Consider the following 17187-nt stretch of genomic DNA (forward strand, 5'->3'; position numbering starts at 1 on the left):
CCTGAGATCCTCACAGGCACCTGGATTTTCCAGGGAGTGTGTTCACCTGAAGGCTGCCTTTCCTGCCGTGGCAGAAGAATGGATTTTTTTTTTAAATTTTTGTTGTAATGTTTATTTATTTAAGGGGGAGGAGAGGGGTAGAGAAAGAGGGAGACACAGAATCTGAAGCAGGCTCCAGGCTCTGAGCTGTCAGCACAGAGCCTGACATGGGGCTTGAACTCAGGAACCCTGAGGTCGTGACCTGAGCCAAAGTCCGATGCTTAACTCACTGAGCCACCCAGGCACCCCAAGAATGGCTTTTAAAATAAAGGTCCGCTGCTTCAGCCGGTGCTCTGCCACCATGGGCTTACAGAATCTCGGATGCCTGAGACAAGCCACTCTGGTCTGCTTTCCCTGCATCACCCTTTCGGGTCTCTTCAGGGTTTTCTTTGACCATTTAAATGACAGAGGGGAATTTTTGCAGGGATGGTCACGGGGAGAATATTTTTAGAATGAAGGATATTAAAAAAAAATAAGACAATTACTGCAAGATTTTGAAATTTGACAAGCCGACATTTTCCATCCCCATCATGAGACTTTGCCCAATTTCTTGGACCTTTAAATACCACAGATAAGCTTCGGTTTCTGGCTAGCACCGAAGGGGGCTCAAGCAGAGATCTGTGGAGGCTCAAAATGACACCTGTGCGGGGGCTGCCAGTAATTCTGGCATTTCAGGCCCAGCTTCCCCTCTTTTACCCTAATTAACTGGATGCTAATCCTCTGCTAGTAGGATTTGGCTTCAGAACACCCAGTTGTAAATTCCAGCTTCAACCAGTTACTAGCTGTGTGACCTTAGGTAAGTGAGTTCATCCCTCTGAGCCTTTGTTTCCTCATTTGTAAAATCAGGATAAATACCATTCTAAGCCCACCTGGTTTGGGCAGGATCATCTGTTTCGTTGCAGGGTGTTTCGGGCGCAGCGCAGTGAGTGATGTTGGGTACGGGAAGTGGGGCTTGCAGCTTCATCAGAAGGCAGGTGACCAAAGCAATCATTCTAATACAATGTGAGAAATGCGATCACGTGTCAGAAGTGATTTCACAAGTGTATACGTGGGCAGGGTTCAGTGAAGACAGAGAGGAGGGCAGAGGAGATGGACCAGGAGGAGCCTAAACCAAGAGATGTTTGACCTGAGAATGGAAGGCCAGGGAGTCGTGGGTGGGCTTGCGAAGGGAAGTCTAGAGAGGTGACCCTGAACACAGGTATCGAAGTGTGGAGGCAACCCATGGGCTCATACTGCTGCATGACTTGGTGTGACCTGTGTGTGGTGTGTCCGAGGCAGGGGCTGGGTGACAGGGCAGGGTGCCGACCAGATTCTCATTGAGGGCAGAGGCACCACACTGTGGAGGTGACAGGTTTCTTCTCGGTGGCATCTCTCATGACTGGCTTTCTGAGGTAGGGCTGTTCTTAACCTCAGGCCCATTCCTCTGATTGCTTTTCTTCAGAGCAGTTCTCACCAGCTGAAATTATTTATGTACCTTAAAATTTAACTTTTGGTGTAAATTAAATGTCTTCTTAATGACTGTATCCTTAGGGTTTATGCATATAGTTGCTATAAAGTAGGAGCAATAAATATCTGTTCAGTGGATGAATAAACAGCAAGTGGTTTACTCGTATGAAGACCAAATTATTCACAGCCTATAGCACAGATTCTAAGAGATGTCCTAAGAGATGTGGTCAACACCCCTGAGTCTACTGAGGAAGAGAAAGGAAGAGTTCACCTTCTTTGCTGTAAAGTCTTCTCAGGTTGGGAAAGTGAACATGCTTCCCATGCATCTGAGAATGAGGAAATGAATTTCTATGCCTCTTCTTGTTTCTGCAAAGAAGGGGGGCAGAAAGAGACAGTGGTCGACTCAGAGACCCTCAAGAGTAAAAAGAAGGGATACATCGGCTCCATGTTCCTGTCACAGGCCCAGAAGTCTTCATGATCTTGGTGGTAGGAGAGATGTCTGCTTTGAGCCCCTTGTAGACTCCAAGGTTTGACACCCCATTTGGTTACTCTGTCACACTGTAAAATACCATGATGTGTCAAGTTAATTTGGCTTCCCAATCACATTTCTGCAATCATTCCCCGTAGCTGCTACTGTCTCTAAATGTTTCCTTTGAGAAGAGATTTACTAAAGAACGTACAAGTTCATTTATGTTCTCTGGCTCCTCCTAAATTGCCTAGTAGTAATAGGTTATGAGAGGAAGCATTTGGCATCCTTACAACTCTTAGAGTTGGTTGCACATCCTCTTGTTGGGAGCACCAGAATCACACTGTACCTGCCTTTTGTAACAACCATATCTTAGTTTTTCCACTGAGTTTTACTCAAATGCTAGAGAAGCATTTTCTGTGGCTCTAATGACTCTTAAAGGCAGCTAGCAGAGCCTAGTATTGACTCTACCTCAGCCTGACCAAATAGCTGATGGCTTGTGGATCAGTCCCAGTAGAGGTTTAACAAAGAGAGTTTATGTTCAGAGCAGGGACAAGGTGAAGGAAAAGGACAGGGACCAGCCACCCAGTGGCCAGCAACCGTGGGAAGCCATGAGTCCTGAGGGGCAAGATGAGGGACCATGAATGGTTACCTGGGCTGTCCTCACAGGCTTTGAGGCTTTCCTCTGCCTGTGCCCTGCTCTGTGAATACTCAAGAAGAACAGAAAGTGTCTGTCCTATAGTTTAGGAAATGGTGCTGGAAAACCGACCACTTTTAAGTTCTGAAACTGTGTGAAGAGGTTGGGACAGGAGAGCCTGAGAGTCATGTCTAGTGAGTTAGGCTGGGGCAGGATTTATAAACTCTGCTGCCATGCCAGCATTTTTTGCCTGCAGTAACAGAATAAGAGCTAATAATTAGTGGGTATTTACCATGCACCAGTCCTTGTTTTAAGCAATTTGCATTATTAACTAATTTGCTTTTTGGGAACATCCAATGAGGGACATACTACTTTTTCTCTGAGTTTAGAGATGAGGTCATGATCACAGAGTTAGGAAGTGGCCATGTTAAAGTTCACATCTCAGTGTTCTGTCTGCTCTGCCCAAGTTCTTGATCAGGGAGCCACAGTGCCTCTCTTTTGTAGTATTTCCACTGTTACATCTCTGAGGTCTAGTTTGTTTACTGAGGACCCTCCTATTCATGGCTGCCAATATTTCTGCCCACTTCAGAAACCCTCAGAGAGAGGGTTTGAGTTATCTGTGGCAGAGATTCTCTGTGTCACAGTAGTCTGCACCTAAAAGGGTGTAGCTTCAAAGCCAGTCTGCAGCTGGTCTATACAGGCTTTCACCGGCCCCTAAACTGGCCAGCTTAATGCAGTGTACAAATTGCGTGTCTGAACAGCCCAGTTCAAAGTGTTCTGGTGAGTGGCACAAGTGAAGCTTACTCAGTGTTCTTAGGTTTCCAAGAATCTTTCCATGAGTTTTTAGGAAGAACATTATTTAGTTATTAAAGTTTTGAAAACCGTATGTAATAATTATAGAAAGTTTTTTCTTACACAATGTTTATACAAGGAAGAACATTAGTTATTATTAAAGTTTTGAAAACCATATGTGTAATAATTATACAAGTTTTTTCTTGTACAGTGTTGCAAGGCCACAATATTATTATTTCCATTTTATTGCTGGAGAAACTGAGACTCAGGCCCATATTATAAAATGATATGGACATCAGTGGACTGCGAACCCTGAGGTCATTTTCTGGCTCTTCCTCCAACTAGATGTGTGACTTTGGGCATGCCTTCTCCCTCCCTCTCTCAATCACTCTCTTTCTCTCTCTCTGGGTCTCTGTCTTACCATTTATAACATTTGAGGCTGAATTTGATTTCTGAGTTCTTTTCCAGCTCTGAAATTCTATGACTTACTAAGATCAAAGCAAGTTGCATGTTAATTGATGTGTTTTATAGATGACTTGGTTCAAAAAAGGATTCGAGGTGGCTTATAGGATTAAAAGGCTCTTAAGTCAAGATGGTTAAAAATAACAACAGAATTGAAAATAATAAAACACGATGCAAAAGAGATGCTTCAAACACCAAGACTGAATGAGTCAGTCAGTATTATGTCTGGAGTCCCAGAATTCCAGGATGCTGCAGCTGAAATTAGCTGGAGAAATCATGGCTTTTCCACATACATCCCAGACTCTTAAGCTTCTCCTCTGGAGCATTCTGCCAGTAAGAATATGTTATTTCTGAATGAAACCCTCTCGGAAATCTGTCTTTCTGACCCACAGGATCTGTGAGTCCAGAGCATCTTGGCTGCTAATACATGAAGAGATTTGGCAGCTCAGCCAGGAGTGGATCCCAGGTCTCCTGATTTTTTCCCAGTGCTTTGTCCGTGGCTGCATGCCACCTCCTCTAATGACAGTGACTCTACCATATAGTAGACAGATGGAGATTTGTGGTTATACAGTCTTTCCATAAATAGCATCTCTCTGATTCTCTTAACCTCCTGAAGGTAGGCAGGAGAAGTGCTATCATTCCCATAGTATATCTGAGTGAACAGGCTCAGAAATGTTGCGAATTTTCCCAAAAGCACACTGCTAGTTAATGGAGAACTGCACCTGGAACCCGGTTCGTTGACTCTGGAGTATTCAGTGCTTGCCTTATGCTATCTCCAGGGACCGGTGTTCTACGTTGATGTGCCAACAGTCCACTTCTCAGGAGGTAAAATCAAAGCAGCTGGTCTGAGACAGCCTGACCCACACATGGCCCAGTGACTACCAGAGACAACCTTGGGAAGCGGAGTGTTGGTAGACTCCCTGGCATTGAACCTGTGACCCAGACACCCGGCCTTGAGTTTAAACTCTGTCATCTCAGACTAGTTTTTAGCACTGTGAGTATATAAAACTTCATGCTATGTATTGCACAGGTCTTGAGATTGAGACTGGTGATATTGAGGGAGAGCCAGAGTTTGAAGCAGGTTAAATCTCTCTGAGCACAGCAGGGGCTTTTCATCAGATTCAGCTGTGGGAAACCCTTGAACCGGACCACATTGCTACTGAACATGTCATCAATCAATCAACAATTATTTCTTGAGACAGCAATGTGAGAATTCAGTGAGATCACCTAAGTGACAAGTTAGGAAGGCAGCATGGCACAGAGAAAAGATGTGGGCTTTAGAGGCATTCAGAAATAAGTTTGAGGGCTGGTCCTATTATTTTTTGAGCTGTATAAGTCTGACCAAATTACCTAATCTCACTAAGCCTCAGTTTATCCATCTACAGAATGGGGGAAAATACCTATTTCATCAGGCTTTGAAAAAGCACTTATTTTGGGGTACCCGGGTGGCTTAGTCAGTTAAGCGTCTGACTTCGGCTCAGGTTATGATCTCAAGGTTCATGGGTTCAAGCGCTGTGTCAGGTTCTGAGCTCTCAGCACTGGAGACTGGAGCCTGCTTCAGATTCTGTGTTTCCTTCTCTCTCTGTTCCTCCCCACTCATGCTCTCTCTCTCTCTCCATCTCTCAAAAATAAGTAATTTTTTTAAACAGAAAAAGCACTATTTCCTATTCATTTTCTCTCCTTTGTCTGATATTTAAACAATTATAAAATAATATGTCACTGATAGTTGTATATATCACTGATATATTGATATATCGATATTATATGTTGATAGTATATACCATTGATGTTTGTCAGTTAATTATTCCTATGTACTTGACATTGTACAAGATGATGGGAGGGATAAGGGATAACCCCCTTTCTCCTTACAGAGACAAGACTCATGCAACAAACAAGGCAGGATGTGGGGCAGGGGAGGTGATTGAGGGTTTCTGGACTAAGCAAGAATTTCCTGGAAAAGACAGAGATGGGTCTTGTTGGGTGGATGAAAGCATACAATAATGTGGGAGACAGGAGTTCCTGGTGAGAGAGATAGTAACAAGCAAAGTCTGGACATTTATAGCACATTTATAAAGGTCTGACCAGAGTGGACAGGACATAGAGGAAAATAATGATAATGCTCGTTGAGTGAGGCAGAAAGAGGAGTCTTTAAAAGTGGATTAACAAATTTAGACTCATTCCATGACCTGGTATAAAATGTGTTAAGCTTTTTCAGTAGAAGAGTGATAAGGTTGGGAGCTGGAACTATGTCTTATTTTTTGTATCAAATTTCCATAAAATTTTTAGCTGGATATTTAAAGATGCTCAGTAGTTATGTATAAAGTAATAAATAGGTAAGTTTATATAGAGGCAGTCTGGCAATGGTGTGTGTGATGTTGATACCCCTTCTGAGTGTGGAATCTCACACTAGATACCAAATGACTAAACTCAGCCAATGGAAGCAATTAATGAGGTCACACTGGAGTTGGCTTTCCATGTTGATTCAGACTCACTGCAAATGACTCCATTTATTTCATTTAGATTCTTGACTTACACATTTTAAAATACAAGAGGTGTCCATGCTGTTTGGAAAAATACTAATACTGTAGAAAGTTCCCATTCACATTCTTCTCTCCTAGGCTTCTGCCACTTTTAAAGGCTTGTTGTATTTCCTTACCGACCATTTATAGGCCCAAAAATACATAGGTAACATCCACTAACATATATACATGTATACATGTTTTCCTTTTGATAACATTTACTGAAGTATAATTTCCATAAAATAGAATGCACCAATTTTGTTTAGTGTTTTGTGAATTTTAACAAATATATACACCTCTGTCCTATCTAGTTTTCAAATATAAGAATGAGATCATGTTGCACATACTATTCTGCAGCTGGTTTAGGTATTCAGTAATGTCATGGAATCTTTTTTTTTTTTTTTCATGACACTGACCTCTTTTTAAATTATTGTATACCTTATTGAATATAAGCTTGGATACCAGTAACTTATTGAACTATTTCCTTCTAGATGGACATTTAGAATCCCTACACATTTCTCAATTTAAATGGAGTAATGAAGATCCTTTTCTGCTTATCTTTGACATTTTGAAAGGTATTTTTTATAGATTATAGATTCCTAGAAATAGAATTGTTTGATCAAAATTTTTGAAATTAAAAAAAGATTATAACAATTTAAGCTCCCACTTAGAAGAAAATGCCCTCTTTCTAAAGTATTTTCTATTTGGAATGTTCAGACTTTATAAGATTTGCCAGTCTGATAGGTGAAAAGAGGTAAGATGTTGTTGCTTTAGTTTGCATTTCCCAAATTGCTGGAGAGGATGAACATTTTATGTTTATATTTATTTTCTATTTACATTTCTTCTGTGAATAAACTGTTCTTAAATTTGTTGATTTCTATCTGTTTTTTTCTTATTGATTTGTAGGCACTCTTTTTATATTATGTCTTTTTTTCCCTCTTACTAACCATTCAAGTTAACCTGTTAAGCAGTATCCTAGATACTGACATGCTTTACTATCACTTGGGTATCTTGTTTAAACAGAGAATCTGATTCAGTGGGTCAGGGGATGGGCCTGATAATCCACATTTCTAGCAAACTCCCAGGGGCTTCCAGTGCTACTGGTCCACAAATCATTCCCTGGGTAACAAAGTGTTAAGGTTTATGACTTTTATCTGGCAGAATTCCATCATGATCAAGAGACAATGTGTGTTAGATTTTTCTTTTGCTAAGTAAAAGTACTAGGAATGATCTGGAGAAAGTAATCTGTGTGGAAAGAAGAAGCCAACTGTAGTTGTTGAAATTACTTCAGTCATAGTCTTTCTGGGGAGCTAGGGGGTGCTGGTGTGAGTTTTGAGTTAAGTGTCACCTCTACTTACCTTGAGCTTGCTAGGCTTTCAGTTTCCACCTTGAGAATTTTTTTTAAGTTTATTTATTTATTTTTGAGAGGGAGAGAGAGAGAGAGAGGGAAAGAGAGCATGTGCAGGGGAGGGATAGAGAGAGGGAGAGAGAGAATCCCAAGCAGCCTTCCGGATGATGTCAACACAGAGCCTGATGCTGGTTGGGCTTGATCTCATGAACCATGAGATCATGACCTGAGCTGAAATCAATAGTTGGTTGCTTAACCCACTGAGCCACCTAGGTGCACCTCCACCTTGAGAATTTTTAAAAATAAGACAGTAATCTCTGCTCTATTTCACAAAATTTTGTTGAAGATCAAAGGAGAATTATGAATATGCTTTGTGGCCTGTAAAAAGCTGGAACACAGCGGGTGTTGTCCCTGTCCACACAAAGCCTCCGGGAGTCTGAACAGCAGGCCTGGAGCACATGAGCATCCAGTCTGGCCAATGTCTACAGTGAAGGCAGAGTGCTTGTCAAGTTTTTGTATCAGCCCTGAAATTCTTCCTCAAAGTTTGGACTGTCCTAAGTATATCTGAATCAATTTGGACTTCAATTTTATAGTAGGGAACCACTTAGGATTCCTTGGTATTTATCTGTGGCAAGTAGCAGGTGTTGGACTCTGTTCATGGTTCTGGAACTAGGTCATCATAGTCCAGTTATGTGGATGACACACAGACACAGACATAGCCACACCATGAACCAAAATGTGATTTCTAAATTACCATGGTAATAACAAAATTGGTTCTCTAAACTATGGATTATTAGAGTATGGTCTATGGAAGACAGTGGCTAGCTTTTTATCAAATATGTTTCCTTTTCTGGAACACACAGGCAGGTGATCTCGCTCAACTTTCTTTGCAGTTAGGTGATTAATGAATTGTGAGTGGGAGTCATATTGTCATTCTGGGGTGCAGTTTTTAAGAAGTGTATTAGCTATTCCAGTCTCTGATCTCCTGTCTGCTGGCTGAACACAGAGGACTCTACTGTCCCAGCAGAGCACTGAGAATATGATGGAAAGATAGAGATCATGGGTCCCCAAATCTCATGTGGGACCAACCTGCCACCAATCTGTTTTGGACTTCAGGGGAACAGGTTATTTATGCTTATTGTGTTGAACACATTATATATTTTGGGGTTTGTTCATTATAGTAGTTAGAGTTACCTTTATTAGTCACTCTAATTTGCATAAATCACTGAGATACTTTGGGATACTTTTTAATTGGTATCGGCATAAACATTGCAGTCCCTCCGAGTAATCTATTAAATGATTACATAGGGCAGATGAGTAAAAGAGAAAAGGTAAATGTGATAACCTGATGAATGTGGTTGGAGAGTCTTTGAGAGGTGGAGCATTTAACCTGTTGGGAAACTTCTAATTGTCCTTCATTTCAAAATATCAACTTTTTGTGAATAACTGACTTGAAGCTCAGAAATCAGACAGTGAGAAACAGTTAAATGCTCCATGTGGCTACCCTGTGCCCCATCTCCCTTTAATTCCTTTCTTGCTGCTCAGGCCTGGAACAAGATGGCTATTCTTTGGAGAGTGAAAAGCAAGTGAAAGTCCTGTAATGTTTCTGTTTGATGTTTTTGGCAGTGATGATGAAAATTCTAGACTGAAATGATATTGTATGAAGTCTGGACCAATTGCCTTGTTAAAGTCGAATGGATTTCCTCTCTTTTAGCTGTCTGGATCAATTCTTGGAGGAGTTGGTCAGAGAATTTGCTTTCTCAGTTGAAGCAACATATTGTACTGATAACACGTGAAAGTACAGTCTGATTGGACTCCCCAGGCCTTTCCAACTCACTGCTCATGTGAGCATTAGGAGGGCTTTTGCAAAATAAATAGAGCTTGCTGGGGTCTGTTAAGAAGGGTTCCAGATTCCATTGACCAAAAGTGGAATGTTTAATACTCCACAGTTAAAAAAGAAAAAAAAAAAAAAAAGAACCATGGAATTCTGAGTCCCACCTGTTAAATTATTTGTCCTTCTAATAGAAGCAGGAATGAAAGGCGTATGTTCAACATCATTTTGGACCCATTTTCTGTGGCGGGAAACCAAGGTAAACACATTTTTCCTGATGTAATTGTTGATATTAGTTCAGCTCATATGATGCAGGCTGTGTGAACCATTTCACTTGGACCTATCCTCGGCTGGAGTTGGACAATGCTAGTGGGAAAGCTTGGAGCCCACAGAGCCAGCAGTCTGGGGGCCCCAGAACTTTTAGGGAGCACCCGGGCTCTAACATTGCTGCTGTAAAGGTATCCTTTGGGTTCCTGGCCTCTGGTCTCATTTCTTTGCATGTATGCTTGGGAACATTCACCTCATCTCCTCATTTGGGTTTGTTCTCATTTCTTAATTTCTTATTTGATTTGTACCAGAGAATTATCATTCCCCTTTTCTAATTTTTCATATATGTGTACATACATATGTATATATGTATTTTCATACATATACATATGTATGTATTTATACATATATACATATATATGTACATATACACATATATGTATTTTCATATATGTGTATATATGTGTATGTATATACACATATATGAAAATACTATTATACATATTATAAATACTGGAGTTTCTTTTTCTTTAAATTCTCTCTTTTTATGTGTGGTTCTCTCTCTTCTCTCTGCCCCTCACCCTTGGCCAATCCCTGCCCTCATCTATGTTAACAACCCAGCACACTCCTGTTTCTGCACACTCCTGTATTTATGTGCAAACACAAATGTTCATATATATTTTCATTTTTTTGTGTCATTTTAAACAGTAGTTCCCAGGGGAGCATAGGTGTTTTGTTCTTAGGCTAACCTCCCCAAACACATTTAGCCCACAATACAGTTGTTTCTTCATTTGTTTTTCCCACTAATATCTGCTTTGGGTAACTTCGTGTCAGGCCCTGTGCTCGGGATTATGGGCACCAAGATGAACTGAATACAGACTCAGATCTCAGGAAGTTACAAGAGTGTATGCTTAGTGCAATGAGAGACAAGGGGCATCTAGACCAGGCTGCAAGGTGTAGACCCAGTTAATACCACCGGGCTCATTGCTTCTCTGGAAAAACATGTTCCAAGTCCCATTTTGGGATTATTTAAAACCCACATGTCTACCCCAGGCTCAGGATCGGCAGGGGCTTTGGCATGGAGGCAGGAGGAGTGGGACCACTGCAGGGATGGGGGGCCCTGCCCAAGGGGTCCTGGACAACTGTGTGGTAAAGAGGTCAGATGGGTGACACTTCTGGATATGCATTGTTCACAAGTCTGTCTTTGTAAATGAGGCACCAGGAATGAGGATGCCTGTCTTGTATTGCTTACATAGTTATTTCCCATGTGAGACCTGGCCTTCAAGACTGTACATGCAGGGAGGGCAGACTGGTCTCTCGGGTGCCTTGTGCTCTTCCTGTGGCACAGAACACAATGCTGATCATTAATTTAAATGCAGTGCTGGTGACCGAAAGAATAAAAATAATATAGTGACTGAACATTTGTACATGAAGCTACATCTCCAATGAACTTTTTAATATGTTTTAACATCCTGGTTTCTGATAACAGAAATGCCTATATTTGTGCAGGACTTACAGTTCACAAAACATTGTCCCATACTTCATTGGGTCTTTACAATGAACTTCGGGGGCAGACATCTTTGTTAGTATCACAGTTTTGCATTAGTGCAGACATACCTGAAATTTAATTTTTTTAAGTTTACTTATTTTTGAGAGAGAGCTAGTGGGAGAGGGGCAGAGAAAGAGAGGGAGAAAGAATCCCAAGCAGGCTCTGCACCATCAGCATGGAACCTGATGCGAGGCTTGAACTTACGAACCATGAGATCATGACCTGAGCCAAAATCAAGAATCAGATGCTCAACCAACTGAGCCATCCAGGTGCGGCTCCCCACCCCCTTTTTTCATTTTGAAATTTAGGTTTTTAATTCTCCAGGAGAGCAGAGCTGTCATTGGGAAGACCCAGGAGTCAAGCTGTGACTTGCAAACTTACACAGGAGAGACCCAGAGAATAAGGTGGCTCTCACAGCCCTGAATTGGTGCAGGGCTCTTTAAACTTGTAGCAAGTAAGCCTGCGTTCTTAGGGGAGCTAGCCTTCACTGCAGTTTGAGTCGACAGTCACAACTGTGGGTGATGAAGAGCACCCACTGGGGCTCCGGAAGGGCTGAGAAGCAACTACCAAAAATACCACTGTTAGCAAAGCCATCTGTTGGGTTAAATATTGCCTGCTTTGGTCTTCTGTTTAAACCAGACATGCCTGTAGGAGAGGAAGACGTAAGTTTGAAGCCACCAATTAATATCACTGCAGTGTCAGTTGGGTTATCAATTGCTCAGGTTATGAATTATTTGAGTTACCAATTATTGGGAAAGAACTCTAAGGTGAAGTAAATTTGCCTTGTTTGTTCATTTTAGGAAAACTTTGGAGCTTATATGTGATTCAAGGGAGTAGACCAGTGGGCCACACTGGGGTGGGGGGGTAGGACAGGGGGTGCTGGGGAGAACACAGAGATCCTCAGGTTGCTTCTAGATCCTTGTGCTCCTGGCCAGAAGACTTTGACTTCTATCTAGTCATGGACAACTGCTCCTCCAGGCATCTCTTAGACATTACAATTCCGAGGCTGTGCTGGGAGCAAATGAGGCAGAATAAGGGCTTCCTTCCTGATGACCTTCCTAAGTCAGAGGGGTGTATCAGGCAGGCAGGAGAGAGCAGGCAGCCAAGGCATGTTTTGGGAGAGAAGGAAGCTGGTCTGTGTGATGCGTGATTACTTTGGTGGAAGCAGTCACAGGGCTCTTGATTTTAGAAATAGGACAGCCTCCTGTGCTGAAATGATGGACTCTGGGCATGGCAGGGTCAGCCCAGAGCCAGCGTGGGGGGCATATGTACCAGGTCAGGGGGTTAGCAGTGATCCTCAGCCCACTATGGACCCTACAGATACTCACAGCCTTTTTTTTTATGACTTGCATGAGAAACAGTCATCAGTGCAGAAGTTCAAAGCCATGATTCCCGTGCGTTCCTTAACATGATACAGGTGGGCTTTCATTGGAAACACCTTCTGCTCCCCCAGCTCAGTTCTCTTGAAAACAAACATCGGTGCCCTTTGCCCAAGTCGGAAGAGATGGCTGTGAAATCCCCGTGAACTTCCCGTGCATGCCACCTCTTCAATCAGGTCCTTCTGTAGGGGTGAGGACCTGCACATCCATCCATCCTAGAGCTCACCACGGGCAGCGTGGCAGAGTCCCGCGAACAGCATGCTTGCACATGGCTCCAGACGTAGCCACGCTGGTGTGGGGTAAGGGGTCAGGGTCCCTCAGCTCAGGCCAAAGTGCAGCTACAACTGGGAGGTCTCCTGTCTTTGCTCAGAAAACACTCTTTGCAATCCAGGCTTTGAATTATTCCCTCCTTCCCTTTCATATTAAAACTGCTGTTCAGATGTGAGGGCTCAGCATAGAGCCTTGAAGCAATGAAAGAAACAAATCTGGAGCCTGACTCCTCACATATGAAAGCTAGGTCATTTGACTTTGTGCAAGTCGCTAAGCTGTTCTGCATTTTGGCTTCATCCTCAGTGAAATGCAGGTCATAGTAGTGCTTACCTTCCAGGGCTCTTTTGAGGACTAAATAAATTGATGCGTATAAAGGACTAAGAATGATCTCTGGCACTGATTAAACACTCAATGTTAGCTATTATTGTTAATAATAAAAATATAATCAAACTGGATTTTTAATAGGCTTTATTTTTTTAAGTTTATTTATTTTGAGGAGAGAGAGAGAGGAGAGAGAGGAGAGAGAGGAGAGAGAGGAGAGAGAGAGAGAGAGAGAGGCAGAGAGAAAGAGAATCCCAACCAGGCCCTGTGAGATGATGACCTGAGCCAAAATCAAGAGTCCTCCGCTTAACTGACTGACTTAAATAAAAGCCCCTAGGCTTTATTTTTTTTAGAGAAGTTTTAAGTTCACAGAAAAATTGAGGGGCAGGTACAGAGAGTTCCCATTCATGCATGCTCCCATCGTGCACAGTCTCCATTATTGACATCCTGAACACAGGGGTACTTCTGCTATAATTAATGAGCCCACATTGACAGGCCATTATTACCTGAAGTGAAGATTTTACATTAAGGTTCACTCTTGGCATTGTGCATTCTATGGATTTGGACAAATGTATAATGACATATATTTATCATTATAGAATCATACAGAGTAGTTTTACTGCCCTATAAATCCTCTATGCTCCACCTATTCATCCATCCTTTCCCCAACCCCTAGGAACCATCTATCCTTCTGTTTATCCATAGTTTTCTGCCTTTTCCAGAATGCCATGCAGTTAGAATCATACAGTATGTAGCCTTTTCATATTGGCTTTTTTTTCACTTAGTAAATCCATTTAAGTTTCCTTCACGTCTTTTCATGGCTTGATAGCTCATTTCTTTTTATTGCTGACTGTTATCCCATTGTCTGGTTGTACCATAGAATATTTATCTACTCCCCTACTGAAGGACATCTTGGTTTCCTCCAAGTTTTGGCAATTATGAATAAAGCTGCTATACATATCTGTGTGCAGGTTTTTGTATAAAAGCCTTCCTTTTTATTACATTAAACATATATGGAATTAACCTGTGCCATCTCAGAGTGTATACTATATATACTTGGTATTCAACTCCTGACTCTTCCACAAATGTCTCATGTAGATTTCTGTGCTCAGGCTGGCGGTGATGTGATCTCTAGGATTCCCAGCTGTTGGCATGCCCTTCACTCAGAGGACACCTTGCCAATCATATCTCTCTCCTCTGCATTTGTGCCCTTAATGCCAACAGCTGGTTTGTTTGCTTGTTTGTTTGTTTGAGAGGGCACAAGTGAGCGAGGGACAGAGAGAGAGAGAAGTGGGGCTCATTTGGGGCTTGTGTTTTATCTAAAGCGGGGCTCGTGCTCCTGAAGTGGGGCTTGAGTTCACCTGATGTGGGACTCAAGCTTATGAACTGTGAGATCATGACCTGAGCCAAAGTTAGATGCTTAACGACTGAGCCACCCAGGTGCACCAACAGCTGGTTTAAAAGCTAGACATAACTTGTCCCTAAGTCTTTACTGAGGTTTCTCATACTTTTCCCCTAGCCTCAAGTTTTAGAAAAGACCAGCAAAACAAAACATCAGTTTTGTTTGCAATATAATGTTGCAGAGGAGTCACACAAGAGTTTCTGAAGCATAAAAGGAACATGCAATTGAAAAGGTGGTAGAATAGCTAAAGATATAAAGTAGGCAATGTTGATAGAAATTAAAAGGCCAAATTACTGAGTGAATAGAATTGCTAGAAATTTATGACAAAACCGGCATTTTAATCTTGACTATACACAGGTTTAAAGAATGTGGAGTGGTGATTACAAACACTCATTTTTGACAAATTTGCTTCAGATGACTCATTTCAAGAGGGAAGCTAAGCAAGAAGAACAGAAAAAAGTAGGACAAACTTGGAAAATACTTGGAAAGCAAAAGAAATAAAGGACAAACCTTATCACCCTAACCAAGCCTTTCGTAAGTTATATAATGCTGAATTAAAAAGCTGAAATTTTGGGGCGCCTGGGTGGCTCAGTCGGTTAGGCGGCCGACTTCGGCTCAGGTCACGATCTCGCGGTCCGTGAGTTCGAGCCCCGCGTCGGGCTCTGTGCTGACAACTCAGAGCCTGGAGCCTGTCTCAGATTCTGTGTCTCCCTCTCTCTCTGCCCCTCCCCTGTTCATGCTCTGTCTCTCTCTGTCTCAAAAATGAATAAATGTTAAAAAAAAATAAAATAAAATAAAAAATAAAAAGCTGAAATTTTGAGAAATTGCCCACGATTCACCAAAATTTCCAAGAAGAGAAAAATGAGTGATAATATTTTCATTTTCTACCAATTTTCCTAATGAAATATTTGTTTTAAATTAAATTATAGTTACTCGATGGAGTAACAATGACATTAGGCCTTCTGAGTGTCAGTCCTTGTGAAAATGGCAGTGATTCCTTGTGCTCATGTGTGATGTGAGGCCAGCCTTACTCATTAGACTCCTACCAGCTGTCTCCTTTCCTTGATTTGAACTTGGGCAAGTCTCTTCCCCTTTCTGAGGGGAAGGATTTGAGCCACATGTTGTGTGAAAACCCTTGTAATTCTTACCTTTTCTGACTTCAAACAATACCATGCATTATTAATCCACAAAACTCTCACCCAAGACATAACTTTGTTGGTCATGTTGTCTTTGCTCATTTCTTCAGTGAAGGATCATTTTAGTCATGAAACCACTAATGCCCAAGCCACCAAAAGTGACTGGATTCAGTCACTCACTGGATTCAGTCAGCTCACTTTTGTGAGCAAAAGAGGCGACCCTATAATTAAGGTACTAGAAATAACAGAAACTCTATCTCTGCACGAATCCTATAAACTCTAACTCCCATTACACACCATCAAGTTTGAGCTGCTTCATTCTCTTCCATGCCCAGCCTCCAGATTGCCATTTTCTGATTACCTACCTTCCAAGGCTGTCCTTAATATGTACTATAACCAATTTTTACCTACTAATGACAATTTACCAGTGTGTGTGTGTGTGTGTGTGTGTGTGTCCTACCATCTCTACATATCTTTTTTTATGCAGTGCTGAATTGTGTTTGTTCAGCTAGATCATCATTTCCATCTTGATGGTTTGACTTAGAAAAGCACAATATGCTTACTATCCATGGACTGACCCAATTTTTCCCTCTCTCACAATATGGGTACATGGATAACGATCGCTTAATTTTTTTTTCTTCTCTTAATGGTAGTATCTAGTGACATTTGCCTGTCATTTTATGTCACATGCCTGTGCCTGAGGAGAGGTGATGGGGAGCTGAGGACTGGCCATAGATGTGATCAGTGGGGCGCTCATTTTTGCAAAGAAGGCATTGCACTTGCTTCTCTTGTACTGCATATTGAGTTGCTGTTTACTATTTATTTTACAAAAATTACTAGACTAGAGATTATTATCCCTATTGAACAGATGAGAGAACAGAGGCCAAGAGGGTTAAATTAACACGTCAAGGTCTCGTCTGAGTATCTGTGTATGTAGGCATGAGCCCACACAGAATAATTTGTCCTGAAGCACCCCTTTCTCAAGGAAGCCCTTCCTAATGTGATATATCCTGAAGGGCAGACTCCAGGCTAAAGTAACTTGATAGTAGATGGCAGTCTTCCAAGCTGTTGCTGGTTTCCCCAGGTCTCAAATTCCTTACTTGTGTGAATATTAAGGCAAATTGAGTGGGATATTGCAACACTGGGTTATCACTCACATGGTAACTTGCATGGGAAAATGTCTCCCCTGCACAGATTAATTAAGAGCCAATCCTCTGGAATTCTGTGCTTCGGAGTGAATTACGGGTGGTTTCTGTGAAGTTAAAGGGACGGAGACTGTTTTTTTCGTTGCTAACTGGAAAGTGTAGAGGAGTGTAAGTGGGC

The 17187-nt window shown here is 41.8% G+C and overlaps 1 long non-coding RNA gene across 2 annotated transcripts in view; it reads left to right on the top strand.

Moving 5' to 3' along the window:
• LOC122216589 overlaps positions 1-17187 on the top strand; it is a 100457-nt gene that overhangs the window by 60376 nt on the left and 22894 nt on the right. The window contains exons 3-5 of one of the 2 annotated variants that reach the window (XR_006200980.1): positions 4622-4836; positions 6853-6936; positions 9735-9800. This is a non-coding gene — a long non-coding RNA (uncharacterized LOC122216589). Of the gene's footprint in view, positions 1-4621; positions 4837-6852; positions 6937-9734; positions 9801-17187 lie in introns of those variants that run through there. The other variant, XR_006200981.1, reaches the window with a different exon arrangement.

This window comes from Panthera leo, chromosome A3 (assembly GCF_018350215.1).
Source record: "Panthera leo isolate Ple1 chromosome A3, P.leo_Ple1_pat1.1, whole genome shotgun sequence".
Taxonomy (NCBI): domain Eukaryota; kingdom Metazoa; phylum Chordata; class Mammalia; order Carnivora; family Felidae; genus Panthera; species Panthera leo.